Source organism: Hordeum vulgare, chromosome 1H (assembly GCF_904849725.1).
Source record: "Hordeum vulgare subsp. vulgare chromosome 1H, MorexV3_pseudomolecules_assembly, whole genome shotgun sequence".
NCBI lineage: Eukaryota > Viridiplantae > Streptophyta > Magnoliopsida > Poales > Poaceae > Hordeum > Hordeum vulgare.
Genome location: NC_058518.1, coordinates 67877103 through 67891539, shown reverse-complemented (window position 1 = coordinate 67891539; position 14437 = coordinate 67877103).

Genomic DNA, 14437 nt, shown 5'->3' with positions numbered 1-14437 from the left:
CAGAACATTGAGACCAAAAGAGTTAGAGTTAACAATGATAGCGCCATGTTTTTGTGGCACTGCCGCTTAGGTCATATTGGTGTAAAGCGCATGAAGAAACTCCATACCGATGGACTTTTGGAGTCACTTGACTTTGATTCACTTGACACGTGCGAAGAACCATGCCTCATGGGCAAGATGACTAAAACTCCGTTCTCCGGAACAATGGAGCGTGCCAGTGACTTGTTGGAAATCATACATACCGATGTGTGCGGTCCGATGATCGTGGAGGCATGCGGCAGATATCGTTACTTTCTCACCTTCACTGATGATTTGAGTAGATATGGTTATGTCTACTTAATGAAGCATAAGTCTGAAACATTTGAAAAGTTCAAGCAATTTCAGAGTGAAGTTGAAAATCATTGTAACAAGAAGATCAAGTTCCTACGGTCTGATCGTGGGGGTGAATATCTGAGTTTTGAGTTTGGTGCTCACTTAAGACAATGTGGAATTGTTTCACAGTTGACACCGCCTGGAACACCACAGCGTAATGGTGTGTCCGAACGTCGTAATCGTACTTTATTAGAGATGGTGCGATCTATGATGTCTCTTATCGATTTGCCGTTATCGCTTTGGGGTTATGCATTAGACACAGCTGCATTCACTTTAAATAGGGCACCATCAAAATCCGTTGAGACGACACCATACGAACTGTGTTATGGCAAAAGGCCAAAGTTGTCGTTTCTTAAAGTTTGGGGATGTGATGCTTATGTCAAAAAGCTTCAACCTGAAAAGCTGGAACCCAAAGCGGAAAAGTGCATCTTCATAGGTTACCCAAAAGAGACAGTTGGGTACACCTTCTATCTCAAATCCGAGGGCAAAGTGTTTGTTGCTAAAAACAGTGCTTTTCTCGAGAAGGAATTTCTCTCGAGAGAATTGAGTGGGAGGAAGATAGAACTTGATGAGGTTGTCGAACCTGTCATCCCTCTGGATGGTGGTGCATGGCAAGGGTAAACCCCTATCGTTGCGACGCCGATTGAGGAGGAAGTTAATTATGATGATCATGAAACTCCGGTTCAAGTTCCTATCGAACCACGCAGGTCGACGAGACCACGTGCTGCTCCAGAGTGGTACGGTAATCCCGTTTTGTGAATCATGTTGTTAGACAACAATGAACCTGCAAATTATGAAGTAGCAATGGTGGGCCCAGATTCCAACAAATGGCTGGAGGCCATGAAGTCCGAGATAGGATCCATGTATGAAAACAAAGTGTGGACTTTGGAAGTACTACCCGAGGGCCGCAAGGCTATTCAGAACAAATGGATCTTTAAGAAGAAGACGGACGCTGACGGCAATGTGACCGTTTATAAAGCTCGACTTGTGGCAAACGTTTTTTCACAAGTTCAAGGAGTTGACTACGATGAGACATTCTCACCCGTAGCGATGCTTAAGCCCGTCAGAATAATGTTAGCAATAGCTGCATTTTTCGATTATGAAATCTGGCAGATGGATGTCAAAACGGCGTTCCTTAACGGTTTCCTTAAGGAAGAGTTGTATATGATGCAACCCGAAGGTTTTGTCGATCCTAAGAATGCTAACAAGGTGTGCAAGCTCCAGCGATCCATTTATGGACTGGTGCAAACATCTCGGAGTTGGAACAAACGTTTTGATGAGGTGATCAAAGCATTTGGGTTTATACAAGTGGTTGGAGAATCTTGTATTTACAAGAAAGTGAGTGGGAGCTCTGTGGCGTTTCTAATATTATATGTGGATGACATATTGCTGATTGGAAACAACGTAGAGTTTTTGGAGAGCATAAAGGATTACTTGAATAAAAGTTTCTCTATGAAGGACCTAGGAGAAGCTGCTTACATTCTAGGCATTAAGATCTACAGGGATAGATCAAAACGCCTGATAGGACTTTCACAAAGCACATACCTTGATAAAGTTTTGAAGAGGTTCAAAATGGAACAGTCCAAGAAAGGGTTCTTGCCAGTTTTACAATGTACGAGATTGAGTAAGACTTAGTGTCCAGCAACTGATAAATATAGAGAGCATATGAGCACCGTCCCCTATGCTTCAGCCATAGGATCTATCATGTATGCAATGTTGTGCACTAGACCGGACGTTAGCCTGGCCATAAGTATGGCAGGCAGGTTCCAGATTAATCCAGGAGTGGATCACTGGACGGCGGTCAAGAATATCCTGAAGTACATGAAAAGGACTAAGGAGATGTTTCTCGTGTATGGAGGTGACGAAGAGATCGCCGTAAAGGGTTACGTCGATGCAAGTTTTGACACAGATCCAGACGACTCTAAGTCGCAGACCGGATACGTATTTATTCTTAATGGGGGTGCGGTAAGCTGGTGCAGTTCCAAGCAAAGCGTCGTAGCTGATTCTACATGTGAAGCGGAGTACATGGCTGCCTTGGAGGCGGCTAAGGAGGGTGTCTGGATGAAGCAGTTCATGACGGATCTTGGAGTGGTGCCAAGTGCACTGAATCCAATAACCTTGTTCTGTGACAACACGGGTGCCATTGCCTTAGCAAAGGAACCACGGTTTCACAAGAAGACCAGACACATCAAACGATGCTTCAACCTCATCCGCGACTACGTCGAAGGGAAGGACATAAATATATGCAAAGTGCACACGGATCTGAATGTAGCAGACCCGCTGACTAAACCTCTTCCACGGGCAAAGCATGATCAACACCAGAACTGTATGGGTGTTAGATTTATTACAACGTAATTCGCATGATGATGTGAGGGCTAGATTATTGACTCTAGTGCAAGTGGGAGACTGTTGGAATTATGCCCTAGAGGCAATAACAAATATAGTTATTATTATAATTCCTGTATCAAGATAATCGTTTATTATCCATGCTATAATTGTATTGAATGACGACTTATATACATGTGTGGATACATAGACAAAACACTATCCCTAGAAAGCCTCTAGTTGGCTAGCCAGTTGATCAAAGATAGTCAGGGTCTTCTGATTATATACAAGGTGTTGTTGCTTGATAACTGGATCACGTCATTAGGAGAATCACGTGATAGACTAGACCCAAACTAATGGACGTAGCATGTTGATCGTGTCATTTTGTTGCTACTGTTTTCTGCGTGTCAAGTATTTTTTCCTATGACCATGAGATCATATAACTCACTGACACCGGAAGAATGCTTTGTGTGTATCAAACGTCGCAACGTAACTGGGTGACTATAAAGATGCTCTACAGGTATCTCCGAAGGTGTTCGTTGAGTTAGTATGGATCGAGACTGGGATTTGTCACTCCGTGTGACGGAGAGGTATCTCGGGGCCCACTCGATAATACAACATCACACACAAGCCTTGCAAGCAATGTGACTTAGTGTAAGTTGCGGGATCTTGTATTACGGAACGAGTAAAGAGACTTGCCGGTAAACGAGATTGAAATAGGTATGCGGATACTGACGATCGAATCTCGGGCAAGTAACATACCGAAGGACAAAGGGAATGACATACGGGATGTTAGAGCATATATCTCCATATGTGGTTTTGGTAATTGATGACAATTCCTATGGACTAATGGTTGCCTTAAGTTACATTTATAGGATTTGTCCATAGGCACTTCTTGAAGTCCATCTGTTGGGTTCAGGGAGTTTATATGATGACCAAGATGGTATTCAAGGTATTATCCAAAGAATGGTCATAGAGACACATGGTTGATCAAGATCTTAGACAAAGAGTAAATCAAGATGATCAACACACAAAGCGTACAAGATGTACCGAGAGGGATCAAGTGATCCCATGGTATGGTAAGCATTGTCCATTACGTGTTTGTGTACTAACCCATGGTCTTCGTGAGAGTTCTATGTGGGGGTTAGGTGTGTTTCCATGGGCTTGCGTCTAGAGGAAGATCTCATACAACCCATGAAGGATGACGTCAAGTGGTGATCGTCATCAAGACACAAGGTTGATCAAGATCTCAGACAAAGCGTAAATCAAGATGATCAACACACAAAGCGTACAAGATGTACCGAGAGGGATCAAGTGATCCCATGGTATGGTAAGCATTGTCCATTACGTGTTTGTGTACTAACCCATGGTCTTTGTGAGAGTTCTATGTGGGGGTTAGGTCTGTTTCCATGGGCTTGCGTCTAGAGGAAGATCTCATACAACCCATGAAGGATGACGTCAAGTGGTGATCGTCATCAAGATGGCGGTGTGCAAGTTCAAGTGGATCAGCACGAAGATATCTTGCTTGAAGCTTGTTGTTCATTGTGGTGGCAATGGACTTGTGAAGATATGCTGAAGAGTGGCTCACCCATAGTGAGTATGGGGGAGCAATCAACTAGTCTTCGTCAAGCCAACGCAATCAAGAAAGGTGGTCCATCTTGAGGAAGCCAAGATCATCATCATCTAGCTCAAGAGGACGAGGTGCAAGGTATAGGTTTGCCCTTGATAGGTTTTCTGTTTAGGATAGATTGATGTACTATCAAGGGGGGCTCTCAAGTGAGTAGCTTGATCGTATTCTTCGTTGAGAGCTCAAACCATTTGCATCCTTGCATCATACTTCTTGGTTCTCATTTGGTGTTTCTCTTTGTGAGTTTTAGAGCTTATGGTCATCTTCATGACAAGCTCGAGTTCATCAAAAACGGAGTTCATATGCAACTACTATGATGTTTTCGATGTTGGAGTTTTTGCCAGTTCTTCATTCTTAGAGGACTCACATCTTTATATCATTAGAGGACTCACATCGCTGTTTCGATAGCTCTTGTCGTCCTGAATCCAACAAGCTTGGGTTTGCTCAATTCGGAGCTCGTACGCGAAAGTTATGGATGTTTCAGTGGCGAGTGGTAGTACCGCTGGACCTAGCGGTAGTACTGCTGCAGCCAGCGGTAGTACCGCTGGCTGGCGGTAGTACCGCCCCTGGTCAGCGGTAGTACCGCTCCAGGAGCTTAGTACCGCCTGCCTAGCGGTTTTTCGTGGACGGACCTTTTTGCGAAGACTTTCTTGGCGGTGGTAGTGCCTTTGCACTACCAGGGGCCCAACGGTAGTACAGCTGGGGCCAGCGGTAGTACCGCTGGAATGCCAGCGGTAGTACCGCTGGCGTGCCAGCGGTAGTACCGGCCCCTGGTCAGTGGTAGTACCGCTGGAGTGCCAGCGGTAGTACCGCTGCAGACAGCGGTAGTACCGCTGGAGCTCGGGCTGTAAGTGGGGGTAACGGTCTGATTTCTTCCCCCACTATATAAAGGGGGTCTTCTTCCCCCTTGGTCTAATCTATCCGTTCAGCTCTTGTTCTACCTCCATTGTTGACATTCTTAGAGCTTGCTTACTCTCAATCCCTCCAATGAGTCTTGCTTGTTCTTGAGGGAAAAGAGAGAGGAGATCTAGATCCACATCTCCACCAATCACTTTCTCCTCTATGTGAGGGGAACCCCTTGGATCTTGATCTTGGAGTTCTTTGTGAGCTCCTTGTTCTTCCTCTCATATTTCTCCATAGCTTTCGTTGTTGTGGAGGGATTTGAGTGTGAGGGACTTGACCACTTCGTGTGTTCTTGCCATTGCATTAGTGGCATATTGGGGAGCATTGTGCCTCCACACCGCTCTAACGGAGATTAGCATCCGCAAGGGTGTGAACTTCGGGATACATCATCGTCTCCTCGTGCCACGGTTATCTCTTACCCGAACCCTTTACTTATGCACTTTACTTTGTGATAGACATATTGTTTATTGTAATATATCTTGCTATCACTTAGTTGTTTATCTTGCTTAGCATAAGTTGTTGGTGCACATAGGTGAGCCTACTTGTTTGTAGGTTTTGTGCTTGACATATTAAACGTTAGTTTTATTCCGCATTTGTTCGAGCCTAAACCTTAATTATTTTAAAGCGCCTATTCACCCCCCCTCTAGACGACATCCACGTCCTTTCACGGGATTATATGAATCCTTGGCACTGAGGTTCAAACGATAAGATCTTCGTAGAATATGTGGGATCCAATATGGGCATCCAGGTCCCGCTATTGGATATTGACCGAGGAGTCACTCGGGTCATGTCTACATAGTTCTCGAACCCGCAGGGTCTGCACACTTAAGGTTCTACGTTGTTTTATGCGTATTTGAGTTACATGGTTGGTTACCGAATGTTGTTCGGAGTCCCGGATGAGATCACGGACGTCACGAGGGTTTCCGGAATGGCCCGGAAACGAAGATTGATATATAGGATGACCTCATTTGATTACCGGAAGGTTTTCGGAGTTACTCGGAATGTACCGGGAATGACGAATGGGTTCCGGGTGTTCACCGGGGGGGGGGGGGGGCAACCCACCCCGGGGAAGCCCATAGGCCTTGGGGGTGGCGCACCAGCCCTTGGTGTGCTGGTGGAACAGCCCAAGAAGGCTCTATGCGCCAAGGATAGAAAATCAAAGATAAAAGAAAAAAAGGTGGGAAAGGAGAGAATGACTCCACTTTCCAATCCTAGTTGGACTATGATTGGAGGAGAACTCCTCCTCCCCTTGGTGCACAGCCCTTGGGGCTCCTTGAGCCTCAAGGCAAGCCTCCCCTCCCTCCTCCTATATATATGGAGCAATTAGGGATGATTTGAAACAACTTTTCAAAGGCTGCCCGACCACATACCTCCACGGTTTTACCTCTAGATCGCGTTTCTGCGGAGCTCAGGCGGAGCCCTGCCGAGATTAGATCACCACCAACCTCCGGAGCGCCGTCACGCTGCCGGAGAACTCATCTACCTCTCCGTCTCTCTTGCTGGATCAAGAAGGCCGAGATCATCGTTGAGTTGTACGTGTGCTGAACGCGGAGGTGCCGTCCGTTCGGCACTAGATCGTGGGACGGATCGCGGGACGGTTCGTGGGACGGTTCGCGGGGCGGATCGAGGGACGTGAGGACGTTCCGCTACATCAACCGCGTTCACTAACGCTTCTGCTGTGCGATCTACAAGGGTACGTAGATCGGATATCCCCTCTCGTAGATGGACATCACCATCATAGGTCTTCGTGCGTGTAGGAATTTTTTTGTTTCCCATGCAACGTTCCCCAACATACCCGAAACGCATTCGTCACTCCGGGTACACTACAGAAATGCCTGAAACTTTTCGATGACCAAATGAAACCATCCTATATATCAATCTTCGTCTCTGGACCATTCCAGAAACCCTCGTGACGTATGTGATCTCATCCGGGACTCCGAACAGCATTCGGTAACCACACATATAACTCAACTATACTAAAACATCATTGAACCTTAAGTGTGCAGACCCTGTGGGTTCGAGAACTATGCAGACATGACCCGAGACACTCCTCGGTCAATATCCAATAGCAGGACCTAGATGCCCATATTGGATCCTACATATTCTCCGAAGATCTTATCGATTGAACCTCTGTGCCAAGGATTCATAAAATCCCGTATGTCATTCCCTTTGTCCTTCGGTATGTGCTACGGCAACAGACAACAGCGCGAGAAATTGGCACGTTGACGGAGACTTGGCTTGCGTTGGTTTTTCCCTTGAAGAGGAAAGGGCGATGCAGCACAGGAGCAGTAAGTAATTCCCTCAGTTTGAGAACCAAGGTATGATTCCAGCAGGAGAATCGCGTCAAGTCCAGCGTACCTGCGCAAACACAAAAGAGCTTGCACCCAACACTATAAAGGGGTTGTCAATCCCTTCAAGATTGATTGCAAAGTGAGATCTGAAGGCGGAAAGTGCAATGAAATAAAAGTGTAAGGCTGAAAATATGGTGTGAAATATACCCGGGGGTCATAGTGTTAAGTAGAGGCTTCTCTCAAAATAGCAAATAATAGGGTGGGTGGACAAATTACTGTCAAGCAATCGATAGAACCGCGCAAAGTCATGACGATATCTAAGGCAGTGATCATACATATAGGCATCACGTCCGAGACAAGTAGACCGATACTTTCTGCATCTACTACTATTACTCCACACATCGATCGCTATCGAGCATGCATCTAGTGTATTGAGTTCATGACGAACAGAGTAACGCCTTAAGCAAGATGACATGATGTAGAGGGCTAAACTCAAACCAATGATGAAAACCCCATCTTTTTAGCCTTGATGGAAACAACACGATGCGTGCCTCGCTACCCCTTCTGTCAGTGGGTGAGGTCACCGCACGGTATGAACCCAAAACCAAGCACTTCTCCCATTGCAAAAATCATAGATCAAGTTGGCCAAACAAAACCCACAACTCGAAGAGAATTACAAGGATATGAAATCATGCATATAAGAGATCAGAAGAAACTCAAATAAGATTCATAGATAATCTGATCATAAATCCACAATTCATCGGATCTCGACAAACACACTAGAAAAGAAGATTACATCGGATAGATCTCCATGAAGATCATGGAGAACTTTGTATTGAATATCCAAGAGAGAGAAGAAGCCATCTAGCTACTAGCTATGGACCTGTAGGTATATGGTGAACTACTCACGCATCATCGGAGAGGTCATGGTGTTGATGAAGAAGCCCTCCGTATCCGAATCCCCCCTCCGGCAGGGCACCAGAACGTGTCCCAGATGGGATCTTGTAGAGACAGAAGCTTGCGGTGGCGGAAAAGTACTTTCATTGATCTCCTAAATTTTTCTGTGATTTTAGGGAATATATAGGCGAAAGACCTAGGGCAGAGGAGGCCCAGGGATCCCACAAGCCTGGGAGGCGCGGGCCCCCTAGTTGAGCCATGAGGGCTTGTGGGGTCCCTGGTGACCCTCTGCCTTGGTTCTCAAGTCTCCTGATCGTCTTCTTTTTCAGGAAAATCTTTTCGGAAGTTTTATTCCGTTTGGACTCCATTTAAAATCCTCCTCTCAAAAGGTTCAAAAACACGGAAAAAACGGGAACTCGCACTGAGTTAATAAGTTAGTCCCAAAAAAGATATAAAAGGCATACAAAACACCCAAAGTTTGACAAGATAATAGCATGAAACCATCAAAAATTATAGATACGTTGCAGACGTATCAATATGTTACTTGCCCGAGATTCGATCGTCGGTATCCGTATACCTATTTCAATCTCATTATTGGCAAGTCTCTTTACTCGTTCCGTAATACAAGATTCCGTGGCTTACACTTAGTCACATTGTTTGCAAGGTTTGTTTGTGATGTTGTATTAGTGAGTGGGCCCCGAGATACCTCTCCGTCACACGGAGTGACAAAACCGAGTCTTAATCCATACTAACTCAACGAACACCTTGGGAGATACCTGTAGAGCACCTTTATAGTCACCCAATTACGTTGCGACGTTTGATACAGACAAGGTATTCCTCCGATGTCAGTGAGTTATATTATCTCATGGTCATAGGAATAAATACTTGAGACGCATAAAAATAGCAATAAAATGACACGATCACATGCTACGTTCATAGTTTGGGTCTAGTCCATTACATGATTCTCCTAATGATGTGATCCAGTTATCAAGTGACAACACTTGCATATGGTCAGAAAACCTTGACCATCCTTGATCAACTGGCTAGCCAACTAGAGGCTTGCTAGGGACATTGTTTTTTCTATGTATCCACACATGTATCTATGTTTTCATTCAATACAACTATAGCATGGATAATAAACGATTATCTTGAAACAGGAAATATAATAATAACTATTTTATCATTGCCTCTAGAGCATATTTACAACAGTCCCCCACTTGCACTAGAGTCAATAATCTAGTCCTCACATCGCCATGCGATTTACATTGTTATAAATCTAACACCCATACAGTTCTGGTGTTGATCATGTTTTGCCCGTGGAAGAGGTTTGGTCAGCGGGTCTGCAACATTTAGATCCATGTGCACTTTGCAAATATTTACCCCCTCTCCTTCGACGTAGTCGCGGATGAGGTTGAAGCATCGTTTGATGTGTCTGGTCTTCTTGTGAAACCTTGGTTCCTTTGCTAAAGCAATGGCACTAGTGTTGTCACAGAACAAAGTTATTGGATTTAGTGCACTCGGCACAACTCCAAGATCCGTCATGAACTGCTTCATCCAGACACCCTCCTTAGTTGCCTCCGAGGCAGCCATGTACTCCGCTTCACATGTAGAAACTACTACGACGCTTTGCTTGGAACTGCACCAGCTTACCGCACCCCCATTAAGAATAAATATGTATCTGGTTTGAGACTTAGAGTCATCCGGATCAGTGTCAAAGCGTGCGTCGATGTAACCCTTTACGACGAGCTCTTCGTCACCTCCATAAACGAGAAACATTTCCTTAGTCCTTTTCAGGTACTTGAAAATATTCTTGACCGCCGTCCAGTGATCCACTCCTGGATTACTCTGAAACCTGCGTGCCATACTTATGGCCAAGCAGACTTCCGGTCTAGTGCACAACATTGCATACATGATAGAACCTATGGCTGAAGTATAGGGGACGGAACTCATTTGTTCTCTATCTTCCGCAGTTGCTGGGCACTGAGTCTTACTCAATTTTATACCTTGTAACACTGGCAAGAACCCCTTCTTGGACTGTTCCATTTTGAATTTCTTCAAAACTTTATCAAGGTACGTGCTTTGTGAAAGTCCTATCAGGCGTCTCGATCTATCCCTATAGATCTTAATGCCTAGAATGTAAGCAGCTTCTCCTAGGTCCTTCATAGAGAAACTTTTATTCAAGTAATCCTTTACGCTCTCCAAAAACTCCACGTTGTTTCCAATCAGCAATATGTCATCCACATATAATATTAGAAACGCCACAAAGCTCCCATTCACTTTCTTGTAAATACAAGATTCTCCAACCACTTGTATAAACCCAGATGCTTTGTTCACCTCATCAAAGCTCTTATTCTAACTCTGAGATGCTTGCACCAGTCCATAAATGGATCGCTGGAGCTTGCGTACTTTGTTAGCATTCTCTGGATCGACAAAACCTTCGGGTTGCATCATATACAAATCTTCCTTAAGAAAACCGTTAAGGAACGCCGTTTTGACATCCATCTGCCAGATTTCATAATCGAAAAATGCAGCTATTGCTAACATGATTCGGACGGACTTAAGCATCGCTACCGGTGAGAATGTCTCATCGTAGTCAACTCCTTGAACTTGTGAAAAACCCAAGCATCGCTACCGGTGAGAATGTCTCATCGTAGTCAACTCCTTGAACTTGTGAAAAACCCTTTGCCACAAGTCGAGCTTTATAAACGGTCACATTACCGTCTGTGTCCGTCTTCTTCTTAAAGATCCATTTGTTCTGAATAGCCTTGCGGCCTTCAGGTAATACTTCCAAAGTCCACACTTTGTTTTCATACATAGATCCTATCTCGGACTTCATGGCCTCCAGCCATTTGTTGGAATCCGGGCCCACCATTGCTTCTTCATAATTCGCAGGTTCATTGTTGTCTAACAACATGATTGATAAGACAGGATTACTCTAGCACTCAGGAGCAGTACGTGATCTTGTCGACCTGCGAGGTCCGATAGGAACTTGTTCCGAAGTTTCATGATCATCATCATTAACTTCCTCCTCAATCGGCGTCGCTTCGACATGGGTTTCCCCTTGCCCTACGCCACCATCTAGAGGGATTAGAGGTTTGACAACCTCATCAAGTTCTATCTTCCTCCCACTCAATTCTTTCGAGAGAAACTCCTTCTCAAGAAAAGCACCGTTCTTAGCAACGAATACTTTGCCCTCGGATTTGAGATAGAAGGTGTACCCAACGGTCTCCTTTAGGTAACCTATGAAGATGCACTTTTCTGCTTTCGGTTCCAGCTTTTCACGCTGAAGCTTTTTGACATAAGCATCACATCCCCAAACTTTAAGAAACGACAACTTTGGTCTTTTGCCATACCACAGCTCATATGGTGTCGTCTCAACGGATTTTGATGGTGCCCTATTTAAAGTGAATGCAACAGTCTCTAATGCATAACCCCAAAGCGATAATGGCGAATCGGTTAGAGACATCATAGATCACACCATTTCTAACAAAGTACGATTACGATGTTCGGACACACCATTATGTTGTGGTGTTCTAGGCGGTGTCAACTATGAAACAATTCCACATTGTCTTAAGTGAGCACCAAATTCGGAACTAAGATACTCACCCCCACGATCAGAACGTAGGAACTTGATCTTCTTGTTACGATGATTTTCTACTTCACTCTGAAATTGCTTGAACTTCTCCAACGTTTCATACTTGTGCTTCATCAAGTAGATATATCCATACCTCCTCAAATCGTCAGTGAAGGTGAGAAAATAACGATATCCTCCGCGTACCTCCACACTCATCGGACCGCATTCATCGGTATGTATGATTTCCAACAAGTCACTTGCACGCTCCATTGTTCCGGAGAATGGAGTCTTAGTCATCTTGCCCATGAGGCATGGTTCGCATGTGTCAAGTGATTCAAAATCAAGTGACTCCAAAAGCCTATCGGAATGGAGTTTCTTCATGCGCTTTACACCAATATGACCTAAGCGACAGTGCCACAAAAACATGGCGCTATCATTGTTAACTCTACATCTTTTGGTCTCAGTGTTATGTATATGTGTATCATCGCTATCAAGATTCAATATGAACAATCCTCTCACATTGGGTGCATGACCATAAAAATATTACTCATAGAAATAGAACAACCATTATTCTCTGACTTAAACGAGTAATCGTCTCGCAACAAACAAGATCCAGATATAATGTTCATGCTTAACGCATGCACTAAATAACAATTATTTAAGTTCATAACTAATCCTGATGGTAACTGAAGTGAGACTTTGCCGACGGCGATTGCATCAACCTTGGAAGCATTTCACACGCGCATCGTCACTTCATCCTTCGCCAGCCTTCGTTTATTCCACAGTTCCTGCTTCGAGTTGCAAATATGAGCAACAGAACCGGTATCAAATACCCAGGCACTACTACGAGATTTGGTTAAGTACACATCAATAACATGTATATCAAATATACCTGATTTTTCCTTGGTTGCCTTCTTATCAGTCAAATACTTGGGGCAGTTGCGCTTCCAGTGACCCAATTCCTTGCAATAATAACACTCTGTTTCAGGCTTAGGTCCAGCCTTGGGTTTCTTCGTCGGATTGGCAACAGGCTTGCCGCTCTTCTTTGAATTACCCTTCTTGCCTTTGTCGTTTCTCTTGAAACCAGTGGTCATATTGACCATCAACACTTGATGCTCTTTCTGGAGTTCTGATCTGCGACTTTCAGCATCGCGAATAACTCGCCGGGTGACTTGTTCATCCCTTGCATGTTATAGTTCAACACAAAGCTATTATAGCTAGGTGGCTGCTACCTCTTGAGCTTGCGTTGGTTTTTCCCTTGAAGAAGAAAGGGTGATGCAGCACAGGAGCAGTAAGTATTTCCCTCAGTTTGAGAACCAAGGTATCAATCCAGTAGGAGAATCAAGCCAAGTGTCCAGAGTACCTGCCAAACACAAACGAGCTTGCACCCAACACTATAAAGGGGCTGTCAATCCCTTCAAGATTGATTGCAAAGTGAGATCTGAAGGCGGAAAGTGCAAGAAAGTAAAAGTATAAGGCTCAAAATATGATGTAAAGTAGACTCGGGGGCCATAGTGTTCACTAGAGGCTTCTCTCAAGATAGCAAATATTACGGTGGGTGAACGAATTACTGTCGAGCAATTGATAGAACCGCGCAAAGTCATGACGATATCTAAGGCAATGATCATACATATAGGCATCACGTCTGAGACAAATAGACCAAAGCTTTCTGCATCTACTACTATTACTCCACACATCGACCGCTATCCAGCATGTTTCTGTTGGGGAACGTCGCATGGGAAACAAAAAATTTCCTACGCGCACGAAGACCTATCATGGTGATGTCCATCTACGAGAGGGGATGTGTGATCTACGTACCCTTGTAGACCGTACAGCAGAAGCGTTAGTGAACGCGGTTGATGTAGTGGAACGTCCTCACGTCCCTCGATCCGCCCCGCGAACCGTCCCGCGATCAGTCCCACGATCTAGTGCCGAACGGACGACACCTCCGTGTTCAGCACACATACAGCTCGACATTGATCTTGGCCTTCTTGATCCAGCAAGAGAGACGGAGAGGTAGAAGAGTTCTCTGGCAGCGTGACGGCGCTCCGGAGGTTGGTGATGATCTCGTCTCAGCAGGGCTCCGCCCGAGCTCCGCAGAAACGTGATCTAGAGGTAAAACCATGGACATATGTGGTCAGGCTGCCGTGGCAAAGTTGTGTCAAATCAGCCCTAAAACCTCCGTATATATAGGGGGAAGAGGGGGAGCCTTGCCTTGGGGTCCAAGGACCCCTAAGGACTTCGGCCGAGCCAAGGGGGGGAGATCTCCCCTTCCAAACCGAGTCCAACTAGGTTTGGAAGGAGGAGTCCTTCCCCCTTTTCCCACCTCCTCTTTTTTTTTCTTTGATTTTTCTTCCTATGGCGCATAGGGCTCTTTTGGGCTGTCCCACCAGCCCACTAAGGGCTGGTGCGCCACCCCCAATGCCTATGGGCTTCCCCGGGGTGGGT